Source organism: Crocodylus porosus, unplaced genomic scaffold (genome assembly GCF_001723895.1).
Source record: "Crocodylus porosus isolate Cpor-Errol unplaced genomic scaffold, CroPor_comp1, whole genome shotgun sequence".
NCBI lineage: Eukaryota > Metazoa > Chordata > Crocodylia > Crocodylidae > Crocodylus > Crocodylus porosus.
The window spans coordinates 53,149,603-53,167,118 of record NW_017728906.1 but is presented as its reverse complement, the minus strand read 5'-3'; the positions used below and the strand labels follow the sequence as shown (position 1 = coordinate 53,167,118).

The window sequence follows — 17,516 nt, the reverse complement described above, 5'->3', positions numbered from 1 at the left end:
AGGATCTGAAGAGGGAAAGCTGAAGGTGGGGGGCAGGAGGTTGCTGTTGGGGCTTGACTGGCCCCAACCTTGGCTTAGGGCCAGAATCAGAGCTGCAGCATCTGCCTGCCCCTACCCCCACTTTGTATGTGCATCTAGAAATGAGGGGCTTTATTCTACATGCTGATGGAGGGAAGGGGGAGAAGCTTTCTCTTAGATTTGAATAAATACAGCATTTAGTTATGTATTAGATTTATAACCCACTCTATCCAACAAGGCTTAGAACTGAAGTTTTTTTTAGAATTTATAGACTAGAAATCCCACTGAAAGCCTAATTGCTGACACACCCTGTTCAATCCTTTAAAAAGTGGTGCTAGATGCAAAAGACTTACAATAACTTTTAACAGGTTTTTTTTCATGGAATAATACTGCATTTAGCTCCAGAAGGGGGAATTCCAAAATAGAGATAAAACTCGATTCTGCAAGATTGACCAAGTATAAGGATGAATAGATGATAATGAGTTACAAATACTTAAATAAGTTATTAACAACAAACAGCAGTTTTTAATGATAATACTGCCTTTTATGTTATAGCAGCTGTTAACATTGATTTTCTTAAATGAAAATGGAATCTGATAGAACCAACTACATTATTTTGTAATGAGCATCTTTCTTTTGCTCTGGACTTTGACTTAGTTTTTCTTATCCCTTTGGTGCACATGTTTTGCATCAGGAACCTGAAATGTTCCCCTGAGAACTCTGAGGCTCTAGAAGATGTACGTTATTCAAAACAATATCCTTTTTAAAATGCTTTAAGACACATTAGTTCAATGTCCTTGCTACTGAGGTTGGTATATTTTCTTCTATGTTGACTGCACAGTTAAATGGTTGAGATTATCAAATTATTTATGGAGATTGTCTTTAGAAAGCAACCACATAATGCTTTCCTTTTGACATTTATTTCCCATTAGTTCTAAAATATCATTAGAAACTACAGTATCTTCTGCTTAATCCTTTCTCAAACAACTGTACTGGTGCAATATGTTTCATTCACAGGAAAAGTATAAATAAACGATTAAAATTAATACAGAAAGATAAATTACATGAGAAAATATAGTTACACAATATGTAGCAGCAGATCTCATTCTGAACCACTTTATTCAGAACACCAATAAAGGCTGCTGTGGCTCAAAGAGGATTTTTTTTGTGGGGTGGGATTAGTTCTTAGTTTAAAAATAGAATCAAATGAATGTATACAAATAAATAAGCAAGAAAGTCTACTCGACTCAGAGCACTAACATGACCAATAAGAAAAGAAAATGGTTAACCTTTTAGCATTATTTAAAGACTAAACAGCTCATTTTGGTTGCATGGTCAAATCACAAACTAGAAACACTATTAAAGCATCCAAATTGAAAATCACACTATGGAAAATTCATATGTAGCTATCTGGGCAATTCATTATTATTTTTCCACCATATAACAGAGGAAGAAAAGAATTAGAGCAGATACTGACAAAAACAGGGGAAAAAAGACATCCTTTCATATAAGAAGAAAGAAAAGAAAATTAAGAAATAGTCTTTTGTAACTATATTCTGAACTAATTGTCAGGAAGCTTCCAGATCTTAATTTGTAGAGCCTTGAAATACAATACATGAGGTCCAAGACAATACACATGCATTTTGTACTTCTTGAAAAGGTACTGAGAGGTTAAATCTCAGGAGTCAAATTGTGGGGGAAGCTCCATAAATCTGGAATTCAAGGCCAAAATTTGTGTGTATATCACATACAGAAATAGGGGAGGCAGAATGAAGGTCAATGCAGGGGTGTACTTCTGTCTTTTAAATTCCGTCTTATGTCAATGTAGTGCTTCTGAAAAGTGCCAGACTGACAACACTGTAAAGTGAAGTCTTTTATTTAGTAAGCAAATGGGAGTAGCACTGACAGCAAGAATGGCATTATTTAAAGCCCATTACTCCCACATACTTCAAACCTCTTCGGGAAGGTCCTCTTTCAGTTCTAAAAGATTACTATCTTTTAAATTTCCATGTCAAACAAAGGTCCCAATTTGCACCAGTTTTTAATTTAGTGTGGAACTGAATAGACAAGCAGGTGACCCAAATGGATTTGTCCTTTAAAATTAAAAAATTAGAGGACATATTGCATCCAGGATACATTTGTTTTTGCAAAAAAATATAGAAAGATGGATTTGTTGGTTTAGGTGGAACTTCATGATGACCTCTGTCAGGTACTTGGGAAGAGAGCTGTAAGGATATCTTCTCTGGATGGAAAGCTGTATATATGAGGAATCTGTCATAATGCCTTCATTCTTCCCTCTATAGCAGTCCAAAAGGCCACCTTTATTAATGAGGCCAGTTGGGCTCCTGAACAGACCAAGATGCAACAGTGAGATGAAATCTGATATATGTGGAAATACCCTTGGTAAAAACTTTCAACAATTTCAGGAGGTAAAAGCATCTAGCCACATTCTGGCAGATGGTGAGCTGAGATCACTGCAAGGTGAACTGTCACTAAGTCTGAGGACAAATTGCTCCTTTTCAAATCTAGGGTAGTCAAGGATTCCAGACATCAACATCTCAGACTGCTTTAGGTACTGCATCCAAAAAAGTATCTTTTCCATTTAGCAAGGCAAGTCTGTCTTGTAGAGATTTACCTCATATTGGATAAGATATAACAAAACAATGAAGAGCAGGACTGGTCCATGCTCCAAAATCTTCTAGTGCCCAGGCTGTAAGATGGTGGACTTCAGATCTAGATGAAAGACATTCCCTCCATCTGGGATGTAAGATCAATAGACAGGAAGGACTTAAGGTGGTTGGACATGAGACAAAAAACATCAGGGAACTAGAGTAGACTTAACCAGAATAGATCAGGTTATCTGAATCTTGTTTGGATTTGTGGTAAGGTGGTAGCAAGTCACATGTACAGGAGATCAAGGTGGTGCTGGTCAAGAATCTTGGATTCAGACCTCCCTTGGCAGAAAGAAAGGGTTTGTATTCAATTTACATGACACCCTTCACAACAAAGGTTTGGGCAGTTTACAGTAAGAAAATATTTATAGAACAGGATAATACCAAGAAAAAAAAACATTTAAAAAGGAACTAAAACATCAACATAAACCAGAGATCCCTAAACAATATCTCAGTCTAGTGTTGTTTAATAAATACCTGCCCAAATAAGAAGATCTTACTGCACTTCCAAAAGATGCCCAAGCTCAGACTTTGGTGAGCCCTAAGAAGGAGGAAGTTCCAGAGTTGAGAAGCAACATGTTTTGCCGAGGCAATTTGCTGTATTGATGGTACTTGCAACAGTTTGTTTTTGGATGACCTTAGGAAATACAATAAGGCATAAAGGAGAAGGAGGTCTCTTAGGTATACGGATCCCAGACCATTTAAGGCCTTCTAATGTCAAGGTCAGCACCTTGCATTGCATTGCACCCAGTACTGGGAGGCTCTGGAGCACTGGAATTATGTACTTCTGGTGACCCTATCAGAAGGTGGGCTTCCAAGTGCTGCATCAGCTGCATCTTTTAGTTGGTTTTCAAGGGCAGGTCTATGTTGAGTATGCTGCAGTAGTCTAGTCTCAAGATTACAAAAGCATAGGTGCTAATCAGATGTAAACTGAAAAATGAAAAAAAGGGCTGCAGTCTTCCCACCTCTCTCTTCCTATATTCAGTTGCAAATGTTTCACCCACATCCAGCTCGAACTGCAGCCAGGCACTGGTGAAGGACTGAAGCTGTGCACCCAGGCTCAGATGAAAGAGAAAGGAGAGCTGGGTATCCTCAGCATACTGATGGTACCTCAATTCAAATCTTCACACAATCTCATCCAGCATCCTGATATACACATGAACGGGAGAGACAACAAGCTGGATCTCTGAGGGGATGATGGGCACTTGCCCACTGCCACCCTCTGGGACCTCCTTTCCAGAAAAAAAGAGAAACCAATTTAGAGCGGGCATGCAAAGACCCAACAGATGACGTAAATGCTTTATCAGTGCCTCACAGTCAACTGTATCAAAGTCAGCTGAAAGGTCTAGTAAGATCAGCAGGGCACAATTTCCACCACAAGCAATGATCACTGATCAAGGTCAAGAGCAGACCCTCTGTACTACATCCAAGATGGAAGTCAGACTGAAAAGCGTCCAAGGAAACCAGTGGCATCCACAGACTCTTAGAACTGTTGGGGAACTACCCATTCAATTACCTTCCCAAGAAAGGGATGTTGGAGACAGGGTAATAACTAATTGGAGAATCAGCACCAAGCAATAGTTTCCTGCAGAGGGGTTGGGCAATTGCAGTTTTAAGCATCTCTGGAACCTACTTTTCTGAAGGATGGGGTTGACAGACTCTGCCAGCAGTGGCCCTGATCTCCCCTGATGGTTTTTAGAAGCCAGTGCAGGCACAGGTCCAGTTCACAATGGGACACCCTATCCTTCCAGTCATAAACTCTGTATCAGTGGATAACTACCACTGAAAATGAGTCATATAAACAGGACAAGACTATACCTGCTGAGGCTTCCTCAACACCAAACTCAGAATCTGCAGCAAAAATGGTTGTTCCCAAGCCGTGATGGATACAGGCAATTTTGTCTGCAAAGTAGGTGGTAAACTCATCACTTTGGACTGAAGAAGATCCAGTTTCTAGGAAGAGACAGGCCAGATTAACCGGGCCATTAATCACCCAGAAGAGCTCTGCTGTACGACATTTTTTTTAGATACAAGGACACTGGAGAAGAAAAGCTTCTTTGATGCTATCACTGATGCACCATAGTTCCTTAAAACCTGGTTTAAATTACTCCCAGGAGACTCTCTCCTGGAAAGGAAATGTCTGTACATGTTCTCTTATGAGACAAACTACAACACAGTCCTTCAGCACCCCAGAGTGCCTTGCTCTCACCAGATGACCACTGGGTCACTCACTAGACTCTGCTACATCAGCCAAGCAGGGAGCAGAGCACACCCCCATCACAATCCTGCAGTATACTTCAGGAAGGTTCAGGCTAGCCCCGAGCAGTCTCTGAGCAGTCTGGGTCAGCCAAGCAGTCCGTCTCCAGGCCGACTGAAGGAGTGTGCAAAACATGCTGAGATGTATTGATGGGGCTCCCTGGCCACACAGCATCAACTCTTTGCTCTTCAGGGGCTCATTTTTGGAGCATTTGTTCAGGAATCTCTGGTAATTTTTTTCTAGCAGAAAAACAAACCTGGAAAAGTTCTCCCAGATCATTTCAACGTGTATACACAGCCTATAACTGCAAAGTTCAAATCTTAGCTAGTTTTTTTGAGCATAGATTACTTATTTAGATGAGAGAATTAGAGGAAATTTCTACTCTGTCTATCCTTGCTACCTCCACTTCTCATATGTGGCAGCACCACTGAACTATTTATTGAGCTTGTATATCCCAAAGAAGAAAAAACATCATCAGCAAAAATAGAACTGGAAAGCATTTATACAACTCTAAGTGCATATAAAGAAAAGACCTGGTTACCCTTCACCTGAAGACTGGACTGTGGTGGAAGTAAGAAGACTGTTGGCTGCCAGTCTGTCATTCAAGAAATCATGACAATTTCATCAAAGACTTCAAAGAAATAAGTATCACATTTCTAGAGGAAAAACATCTACGTACTTTTATGTCTATTATAATGGCATAATGGACATATATGTCCATTATAATGGCATAAGGTACAGATATAGAGCAAAGATAATAAAAATACATAGCTTAGCAAATGGTGAGCCTTGGGTCTTGACAGAAGCATCGGCACATGTTCTCACTCAGGTTTAGGATATCCACAGAGGGTAAAAAGAGTCTTATGCACCATTTGATAAGAATTTCAGCAGAGAAAGGATACCTAAAGTGAGTTTCAGAATAGATCAGTTATGTCAGAGTTTTGAAGCCATGCCTGGGTTTCAAACACTCAGTCACTGTAATGAAACATAATACCTGAATTCACCTGAACATGCAGAACATGCCCGTGGTATAATATAGCTGAGAAGAGTTTTTAAAATAAAATGTAGAAATAGTGTAAACATAGGGTTGTAAGGGTTTGACTGACTGCTTTATTTGTGTTGGTGAAGGGCATTAAATCTAGACCCAGCTAGGTCTGCAACTCCAGGAGGAGCAGGTGCTGCTGAAATTGATTGAAGATTACGTTATATATCTGCAATCTGGAGTATCATTAATAATTCTTACTCTGCTTGGACTTATTGCTCCATCCAAAACCTTTCTGAAAGATAAACTACCTCAAAGTATAGTCTCCTTGTAGTAATATACTGCTATTGTGGTGTTCCCTGTGAACCTTTCCTGAGGCCATGTTCAAGAAGATTGATACTCCCACTAAAAACTGAAAAGTGAATGTGGCCAGGGAATGGCTTAGTTGCAGCTGAGCGTAAGAATTAACTAGACAGTGATGCTAAAAAGTAGCCAAAGAACTTTAAAAAATGTTTTAAACACTTTCTAAATCCTGCTGTTCTGCATCTCTGATTAAATCATCAAACATAACAATCTATCACCTCACATGTTAGCGGTGAGCGAAGATAATGTTCTAAAAAGGTTTAGTGCCACATGCTTATTTTGAAAATTAACACACAAGATACTGGGACAAGGCTTTCAGAAATATCCACAACTCCAAAAAAACCAAGAAAATCTTAAATCTTCTTTTACCATTTATATCCACTCTTGTTTATGCAAGCTACAGAGATCACATATGATATTTTGCAGCACATGTTCTTTATTCATTTGCTCTTAAAGATTATCAGCATTGAACCAATTTTGGTGCATTTTTCCCCCTGACACTTTAAAACTCAAATCTATTTTGGATGCTGCTAGAAATATACTTCTCACATATATAGTATTAACAAGTGGAAAAAAACCTGTTAGGAAGGGCTAATAATTTTTTGTGAACAATGATTGCTTTATTCTTAAATTGTAAAGCTCAGGTGAAACTAGAGCTGAGAGAAATTCAGTCTGGCTTCAATTTGCGTGGGAGGTTCTAGCATCATTGCCAGATTTAGTAGGTAGGCCTATTAGGATCAAGATTTGGACTTGGTGTGGAAAGGAAAGGAAGGTAAAACTTTGTGCTACTAAGAAATTCAAAAAGCCACAATCAAAATAATAATAAAAGGTAATAATCAGAATACGTTCAGATCTTGTTATAAATTTAAATAAAAGTATTAGTATTAGCATTTTCTTTGGCCAGTATTTTTGGCCACATACCAGACTGCTTCCATATTGAAAAATCATAATAATACCCGAACTTTTTAAAATTTGTATTTGGAAGGGCCTATCTTTTTGGAAATTACACATTTTTAAAGGGCATGTGTCAACTAAACTAGACCACTTCATGGTTTGTAACTGCTCGCTATCAATATTTTGATCCAAGAGGAAGTTATGTGTGTGACAAGAACTGCCAGTCATTGTCAATCTGCATCTGATGTACAGGAATACCTCCATTTTGTGCTGGTCCACAGACTTCTTAATTTTATTTTCAGTACTTCTATTGCTTTTCTTTTTCTTTTCATTTCTTTTTTTTTTTTTAACAGAGGAACACTTCAAGACAATGGCACATTTAAAAGGACTTTTGACCACAGATTTTTCTGGGGTAAGACCAACTAAAACTTTGATTCTACATTTCAAGTTATATTATGGAGATGAGAGATTTATTCTGTAGTGTATTGTGTTGTTAAGGATAGTTTATCTGCCAAAAGTATTAAGAGATTGCTTAGAGAAAAGCATAACTAAACAAAATTTGTTTACCTTGTGAATACGTCTTGCAGTCTGAGCTTTTGATGACAAGTTACCTGGTTTCTCTGCAGCCCAAGAAATTCATTTTGAATGAAGAGGAATGTTTTAACTCTTTGCTGGCAACCAGGAATGGCTCATCACCTTTTATGAGTTGAACCACCAAAAGAGGGCTGCTTTTTTTTTAAAGCAATGCTGAGGTACTGCGGGAGCTGATCTGTGGAATGTTACTTCTAAAATAGAACTTTTGAAAAATTACTGCTTATGTTTCTTGCAGCCTAAATGATGCTTTATAAGTTAGGTATATTATATTATTTTTTAAAATTTTGTATTAACTGGCAGAATGAATAATCTTATTGTATTTTTTAGCAAAATTATATATTAAATGTTATTTTATTGTATATAATTTGTATTCTTCATATTAGTGTATTGTATTGATGAAAGCTGTAAATAAACTACTACTACTATGACATAAGGAAGTAATAATTTTTCTATATTTTACTATTTTCTTTTTTTTCTTTGTAGTTTCTGGATAATCACTTTCTGGCTTCTTTAGTTAAACTTTCAAGGTTTCCCAAAACACCCAAAGATTTCATTGGAAGGTAACCAAACAACGGCATTTTAAGAGTAGTTGAATTATTTTTTTCCAGTTTCTCTCTTCTTACTACTTTCCCTAATATTTTTCATACATGCCAATCAAGGCCTGTAACCCTTTAAGCAGCATGTACATTCTTTCCCAATGGTACTTTCTGTATGAGCATGTGTTTTGGTTAGAGAAAGGTTATATGGAAATGGATGGAGATAAGTTGCTTGTGTGACTGAGAATAGTAGCAGAGGCGTTCCATTAGACCAGGGTGGGCAAAATGCAGCCCTCCAGGCCATTCTATATGGCCCACGGGACCCCTAAAAAATTTAGAAAATTAATATTTATCTGCCCCTGGCTGCCTGTCATGCGACCCTCAGGCTTGCCAAAACTCAGTAAGTGGCCCTCTGCCCAAAATAATTGCCCACCCTTGCATTAGACAGTATGCATAGGAAGACGTCTTCATCTTAAGAAAATGTTGAGAACATCTGTTACAGATAATGCCAGCAGCAGTCGGTATTGTCTTTGTCAGTGGAAGTAAAAAATTCAACAATTTAGTATGTCTTTCAATTAGACGTCACTCTGGCAACAATTTCATTCCCAGTGCACCACTGTCCAAAAGTAACTGTTTGTTCATTTTGGCAATCAGTGCATTGAAGTCATCTGTCATGAAAGGGGATAAAAAAACCTGAATGTTGCCAATAGCTCCGTTTTCTCAAAATTTATAAATTTTTGGCAATCATCCATATTTTGTGCACAAAAGTCCTTTAAGTTTTCACCTTCTCCATGTGTATGATTTTCAAAAATCTCCAAAAATGATTACATGAATAAGAAGTGTTAGATATAGCTTTCTTCTTTATTGCACCTAAACCTGTGCCCAACTTCTTTTTGCATTCATTATACATGTTCATGCAATATCTGCTCAGTTCCCTTGTATGTCTTGCATTCACTCAGCTTTTTAAGTACAGACAATCACAGAAAGGCAAAACCAAGCAAATACATCTTGCTAGCAAGCTAGCTCATGGGGTTTCTTCTTCCTTGATGCCAGTAATATTTTAATCAAGTATATAAAATGGGAGGAACTGCTCCCCCCCCCCCCAACAAACAGAAACTTAAAAAAACGCATCCTCACTTCATTATTTTACTTCAATGTGCAGAATTTGGTCTACTGTAAAAATATGTTATCTGCATTGATCCAATCTGAGAAGCTTTGAAATGCATAGCATTGAAGACCCTGGGTTTAAATGATGTTATGTAATTTTGATTTAGCTTCGTCTTAAACAAGTTTCTCTTCTCTTCCCCAATTGATCAGGTGAAGTAAAAAAATCAGTAATTCAGGTCTCTTCTAAAATACTTATTTCCCTCCCTTACTGCTTTCTAACACTGTTTGGCTGTGCTGCGATGCTCCAGTGATGGCAATGAGTTAAACCCCACGAAGGAAAGTTTGATACGAAGGAGAGATTTCTGGGCGAGTATAAAGGGAGGGTCCAGTCCTCTACATATCTCTTCTTTCCTAAATCTGGTCTTCTAGAACCTGAACAAGTCTTTTCTGTTCTGCATGCTCCCTCTTGCTCTCAACAGGAAGGTGGAGTAGATGCCTGAAGAAGTGCTGACAGAACAATAGAGATCTTAACTTTTCATCCTAGACAGCCTGCATCAGGCTTTGTACTCTCTCTTCAGCTAGAAGCATTAGCACAGGCAAGTCTGTCTCCACAGATGTTCCAACTGTTACAGAAATACCAGGATAAATGGCAAAGAGGGTTCTGGTACACCCTGAGCAGACGGGGGATAGACAGTAAGGAAGAAAACACTCACATGAGGGAGGGAGGGGAGCAAGAGAATCAATTGCAAATAAATGACAATTAATAGGAGCAGAAGGAAGTCAAAAGCAAGAAATGTATACAAGATATTCCCCAGAATTTACTACACAATTTATTTTTTAGTGAATAACTAAAAAAAAGATGTTATCAAATGTGGTTGTCAGTAGACATAAGTATTTCCAGAGACAGAACTGGTTAGAACTGATTTTACCTCCTGGGCAGCAGCAGTGCACAGGACAGTGCCAGTAGCTGCTGGCAGTTGCAGCAGCCATGGGCCAACAGCAGCAGTGCTTGCTGTTTTTGCATACCCTCTCTCTCCTCAAAGTTGGTGCCAGGGCTAGTGCCTGTCCTGCCTCCCACTTAGTTACTCTACTGATTAGGTCAAAAGGAAGCAAAAAGAAAAAAAAAAGATTTCTTTTTCATAACAATTCCATCTGAAGTCTCCTCAACTCAGGCCATCCTAACAGCAAAAAGGGACAGAGAAATAATGTACCCGGTTGAGAGAAGACGGAAGGCGTTTTTAGGTTTTGAGTACTGGACACGGGGAGATTTAACTAATGAATAATATCAGCTGTAACTTTGGAACTACACTTCTGAAGATTTGGGATTCTAATGAGGATACCTCTGAGGATATACCAACTAATGCCTGAATTCAAAGTCTGGCATCTTCCACATTACATCATTGTTACTTTTATAGGAAATAACTGGCTCAGATCTTAGAGCAGGTTTTGAATGTACCATCTTTGTCTGTATCCAAGACATCTTTGAATTTAACATGGACTCCCCAAGAATTAGACTTTATCATGGAACAATATAAATTTGTAATCATTTTCCTTGTATAAAATTTAATTATTGGATGATTATCTTATGCTCATTCTACCCATCGCTGTGGTCATGGGCAACTGGTACCTCCCAAGTGTGGGAGGGGCATCAGATCACTGACCAGGGGTTGTCCCCCAGCAGCCAGTCGCCAGCTGGGGAGGGTCCCCCAGCAGTCGATCGCTGAGCCCAGGACCACCAGTGGAAAACCAGAAGTACACTTCTACCAGTACTTCCGGTTTTGCAAATGTTGCTTCCAGAGTGTGCATGGCCAGTCTTAGGGGGTGCATGTGCAGCTGTGTGCACCGCCTATGCATTGCCCATGGCCGTGGTGAAGAAAGCAGTGGCAGGCAGCCAGGCAGCAAGATTGGCCCCCAACATATAGTATATCATCTCCCCTGAACTCCCTACCCTGTGTTCCCTCTCTCCTGTCACATGAGTAATCCCAGCCCAAAAGGCAGCAGTAGCATTGACAGCTCTGGCCTGGAGCTGGAGCCTGAGCCAGAGCCCAAGCCACAGTTGTTGCCTGTCCCAGGTCTGTACTCAAATCTCAGATGAGACTTCCCCCTGAAGGTTGATCACTTTATCGTTTCAGAGGAGAAACAGTTTTTTCCTTAAAATTCATGTGTTTGAGTCAGGCACACCATTTCATCTTACGTGAATCTTATTTTCACGGTGTTACTTGCTACTTGGGTTTAAGTAAGAGTGTTTGAAATTATGGGGAAAAGGAAATGGGGTTTGGCATTTTGATCAAGTCTATATACCCATATCCATGAAGTTTCATGGTCTAATCAAAATATACTTTACATATTCTGTTGTTCTTTATTACCTGGTGAAAAAATTTAAATGAAAGGGAAATCTGGGAAGCTCACTTTATTGAAAAGAAGTCATTAGATATTATTTAAAGGTGGGAAAAGTAAATAATAACCTGCAAATAATTTCATTGCATAAAACTTGATAGTTGAGCTAGTATCTACCTGTGGTTGTGTCAACCCCCACCACAAAACCATCAGATATCCACCCACTATATTGAATGCTGTAGCTAAATAAATTTAGTTTTATATTTTGTATTTCATTATAGATACACGGACAATAAAAGCTATCTAAGGCAAATTCTTACATGGTTGACTTGAGCAAAATTTAAGTAAATGCCAACAGCTCTATTTGTGAACTGCACTGTTATGCTTGTATACTGCAGACAATTTATTCTTAGATGATTCAGTATACTCTGAGACCTTGGCAATAGGCTGTGTTTAATATGAAACGATTTAAATCAGACTTCGGTTGTTTAAACATATTTTTGTAATATTTTTCACTTAGATAATGCAGAAACAAATCTATGCGTCAAAATGTTCTAGAGTCAGAGATCAAGATAGAAACCCTGAGAAATACAGATATTCATATGAAACTCTGTCTATAAACTTGCTTATTATGTTTTTATTCATGCAACTTTGGAGGCATGGTGTCAGCTTTTTATCCAGGCTCTTTTCATTACTTCTCCCTGTTGGTGTTGTGGCACATGCTGTGAATGACCTCCAGAGATTCCTCAAGCTCTATGCAGAGAGTAAATTGAATCTGAAAGCTTTATTAGACAAGTTTGTCTTTCAGCTTGTGTCTGATGTCAGCTGCATTGAAAAATAAAACTTCTCATGCAACTGGGTCCCGACCTTGAAAAATCATCCATCCAATGGTAAAAGATTCAGCTGTGTGCTGTGCTGCTGTTTGTTAAATGAGGCACATATGTAAAAAAAAGAAAAGGCATCTTAAAGTAAAAGCTAATCAAATGATAGAACTGCCTCAAATTAAGTTGTCTGAGGACTGGATCTCTGCATGGCCCCCTATTTTCAATCACATAATCATGAGAGGCCAGCAGGGGTGGCCACTTGTGAGCCATTTTAGTTGAGTAACTTATAAGAATCATTCATTCAAATGGCTCAAAAAAGCTTTTCAAAGAAAGCATTATTTTTTCCTTTACCCAAAGGTACACAGCACATAGAAGAGGAGGAAATAGGGACACAGGACCTAGAGAGCTTCTTAAATATTCTCTTTGAATTTATGGGTGGTCTAACAAGAGTAAACTTTGCCAGCCAAGCTGGAACCCGCTGGAAGTATTACCTGATTAATAGCTTTTTCCACTGGTCTCCAAGATATTCTGGCCTTTTCTACAGCAATCTCTTACCTTTGCAAGGACAGCACAAAGCAGTTCTCAAGTGGAGTCAGTGATATGAATACAAAAGGTGGGGAGGAGGAGGGAGAGGAAGGGTCAGGGGAAGAAGGAGCGTGACACTGCTCGGAGAAGCAAACAACCAAAGAACTCTTTGGACCAAAGGGGCTGCTAAAGCTAATCCAGGTCATGGAATAAGAATCTGTAGCCCCTGATTAAACCATACTTATTGCAATCCAGTCTGTGGATGATTTTTTTGTCCCCATTCAAAGTAGTTTAATTTTTTTTGCTGCCCAAGAACAGCAACCCTAAGGTCAGCCATGGAATGTCCAGGAGGCTAAAGTGTTTCTGACACGTGGGCTTTTGTGGCTTTCCGCAGCTGATGTCGGATCAATGTTCAGTCATTCCTATAACAACATCTGAGGTTCATTCACCTGCAACTCTACCAACGCCTTATATGCCATCACCTGCTTATACTGTCCATATGCTCTCTCTGTCAGACAGACACAGTGTTCGCTGCATGCAAGAATGAATGAACAGCTTTGGTATTCAAGTCACTCACTCCTCTTTACATGTTGCTCTATGCTTATCCTTCCACAGCATCTGATAAAGTTAAATTGAGTTCAGAAAAGCATATGCTCTATTTATATCTTACTTAGTTTATAAGGTGCATCTTCACCCTGCCTTCTGCCTGACTTCACACTAACACAGCTTACTACCTCTCTAGTTCCTTACATTGAGTGTTGCTTTTCCTCTCGTCTTCCCTTTCAATACTCCTTTGTTTTGAATTTCTGCAGCCAGGCAAGACATGATTACAGATAAACTGAGGTACACTTGATGGTTATAAAAAAAAATACAAATGCTTCCCTCATTTCCACATGGTGTCGCTCCCTAAGTTATCACAAACTAAACAACAGCAGACTCGGTCATTACTTGGAATGGGTGACCTCCAATAAATACTGAGGTGCTGCTGTGGAGTACTGGTTATTCTGTAAATGGAACTGGCTTTACTGATGTCCAAAATGACTGCTTTGTGTGAGAAGGACAGGGGTTGAGGAGGAAGGAGAGAGGACTGAAGGGGGCAGGAGGATCATTTTCTGACATTATATGAAACTAAGGGCTTAGATGCTTGTCCGCTTTGATGGATGTAGTTGCCATTTTATTTTCAATTCCTAACCTTCCATATTCTTGTATAGTATAGCCATGCAGTTTGTAATGGCTCCATCATTCCACTGAGGAAGTGAATTAATTTTAATAACGGGCCAAATATGGATGATCTGAACTGAGATATGCAAACTCCCATCATCTATAAGCAGACATGTGGCACCATCATTATTAAATTAATCTCCTGTTCTCTAAATATGTATTCTGATGTACTAATGTTATCTTTTCATATGCTTACAGTAAAATAAATAAGGCTTTGATTATGGCGCTTTTTAAAATTACTGATAAAGACAATTAAAAATACAGCATATATGTTCATGCAAACACAACATATATTAAATGGAAAATAAGTGCTTCAGAAACAAAAAGCAGTGGAATACTCTTAAAGAAAGAATAGTTTCTGATACCCTGTATCATTGCCCAAAGATGATTTGCTGCTGCTGTTTTGTAATTTTTGCTCATTTGTCCTGCAGACAGCAACTGTCCTTGAACGCTAAATTATTCAACTATACAATTAGCAAGAAATATGTCTACATATAGGCAACATAACCTCACTAGTGATGCTGTGGGAAGCCTAACTATTGAAATATTCCTGTAAGCTTTTTGTTATTTTAAGGTACATCTTTTCTTTTTTTTTTTGCATTTATGTTTATTTAAAAGGGAAAAAAAAGGCAGTATCAATTTTGATGAGTTTTCACTGTTGATGGCATACAAACATGATTGTTGCAGCCCGTCTATGGCTTTCCCACAACTTTAAATGCACTAATAATATATGCATACCAGAGGCACAACAGATCAGCTCTGTACCCTGAACATTGGTATCACAGGACAGTGCTGGTAGCATGCCCAACTGCCAACTGTGGGACAGCAATTTTAGCGCACTCCTGCTTGAAGGCTTACAATTTACTTTCCCATTGAGTTAGGTATGGACTGGCTGCTGGACCTCTTGTTTCAAATAGGATGGAGAAGGGCACTTAGGATCCATTCCCCATAGGGAACAAATGCATTGGAAAAAGGTCTAAGCTCATTTCTTATCTAGTTTCAATTTGCTAAAATTTGGAACACCCCACTTCTGAAATGCAAATCCAAAGTGCCTGAGAAAACTGGAAATAATGACTAGATCTTCAGTCAGTGTTTCTTCTCATTCCCAATTTCTCAAGCTTAAGACGATAGGCAACTGGAAGGCCAAATAGGCAGTCCAAGTGGCATTAGTTAACCAACAGGGCTTCAAAACCACGAACTGTGAATGAATATGCAGTTTCTCCCTGACCTACTCACTTCTAGCCCCTGTTCCACTTTGTACCATAGTTTTTACACAGGCTACATTTGTAAACTGTGTAAAAACATTTTGCATTTTCAAATATATTAAAACCCACAGTCCTAATTAAGGGCTGTATTTTAACTTAACAGCTCATTCAAAATACGGTATCATTTTAAAATAAAGAATTAAAAGGCGTTTTAGTATTACACTGACTCTGATTTCGCCTGCTCATTTTTCTAGTTTTATAATTACATTTTCTTCCTTTCTTTCTTTTTCCCAAAGTGAAATACCCACAAAAATCAAAGAGAAAGCTGCTTGAATAAAACTTCAGAGAGAAAGTGCAATTGACTATGCAAAATATTCTCACATGCTTGAGTTAAACTAATGGTAAGAATAAAGAGAAGTAATTTTAACCTAAACATGTCTAATTATGTTTGACTGCTAGAAAATAGCAAGTGAGTGACAGATTTGACTTATAAAAAGTAGCAAGAATTACTTCAAATAGAAGTAGGATTTTTTTCTAATGTCCTATTATATTATCTTTACATATTTGTTTTAGCAGTACCATTAAAAAAAGGGATTCTTTTAAAGTATTATTTACAAAATGTGCTTTCAGATATGCCTTGCTGAACAAAAAAGTGGCCAAAAAATTTGCACAGGCTTGCTAAAATGAACCTATAGCTAAACAGATACAAATCATGGAAAATGTAATTCAAAAAAGAGTGAAAGTTATGAATGCAAGAAGAGAGGACACTGGCACTGTTTTGCAAATCTCAGTATAATATATACTGTCAAATGAACATTTTCCTCATATAGTAAACACAAACACATATGCAGCAGTTTCAGATGAAAGATGGTATGCTGACAGATATAAAGGCATTCCTGAAATTAGTCTCTACTGTGTAATAACACACTACGCAGCCAGAAAAGCCCTGCATTTCCTTCTGTTTGTAATGTTTTTCATACTGCTGGCTATGTAAAGCATGGGTTATGTTTGGTTAGCGATGTTCACATAATTTCACGTTCCAAATGTCAAGTATGGATACCTAGCACAATTTGCTTTTGAATCAACCAGTCTTGGAAGTCGAGCTTAGCTAAAGTTTCTGACATACCCTTCAGCTAAGTACATTTTCCTAGCTGGAAAAGTAGTTTTCTGTTCATTATGCCTGAAGGCATACTGGCCCAGTGGGATATTAGGGACATTTTGTAGACTTTCTCCGTGCTCAAGAAATTATTACAGAAAGGCTCACATGGGCACAGAAATCATTATAAACACAACTCTAGCCCTGTTCTCCATCCCTGCTTCCAAAGAAGATAGTCACAGGATGTATATTTGTCAACGCCCCCTGGCAAGAGCTCTGTAACCAGAGTAGATAGTGACATTTGACAGCGTCACAAGGACCAGCCACTTATTTTATCATTCTCTTCTTTGCTCTGACATACAGACTAAGTGAAGTACAGAGGCTTAAAAAGCCTGAGGCAGAACTGATTCAATCTTCACAGGTTTCTTTAAGCTGCGTAGATTGAACTGATAATGAAGTGAACCAATGTTCACTTTTACTTCCGGAAAGGCAGCAAGAGGCCTGCAGTGACCCAGGCCAGAAGCTGGGGGGCGCTAAAGCACACCTCCCAGCCTGCCGGCCACTGCTAAGGACACCTGAATGCTGCTGAACCAGCATTATATGCCCACACCCCCCCCCTACCTTTTGCTGTCCCCTGCTGCAGGGGGGAGGGGGGAGAGAGGGGAAGAATGGTCCATCCAGCTTAGACCTGGAAACAGGCATTGGCCCACATGGGGGGGACCCCTCTGTCTCAGTGGGGGTACCCTGCCTCTGGCTGGGTCACCAGACAGTCCTGCAGCCAGAGCAGAGGGGAATCCCTCCACCTTATCATAGAATCATAGAAGTCGGGTCGGAAGGGACCTTGTAGATCTTCAAGTCCGACTCCCTGCCAGGGCAGGAGAAAAA

The 17,516-nt window shown here is 38.9% G+C and overlaps 1 protein-coding gene across 9 annotated transcripts in view; it reads right to left on the bottom strand.

The window, feature by feature from the left end:
* The window catches only part of DMD (dystrophin), a 1,922,593-nt gene that overhangs the window by 582,042 nt on the left and 1,323,035 nt on the right, over positions 1 to 17,516 (bottom strand). Inside the window, exon 1 of one of the 9 annotated variants that reach the window (XM_019529128.1) lies at positions 7,466 to 7,481. The exons of the other annotated variants lie outside the window; for them this stretch is intronic. The gene's annotated coding sequence lies outside the window, so the exon portion shown is untranslated. Of the gene's footprint in view, positions 1 to 7,465; positions 7,482 to 17,516 lie in introns of those variants that run through there. 9 annotated transcript variants of the gene reach the window in all.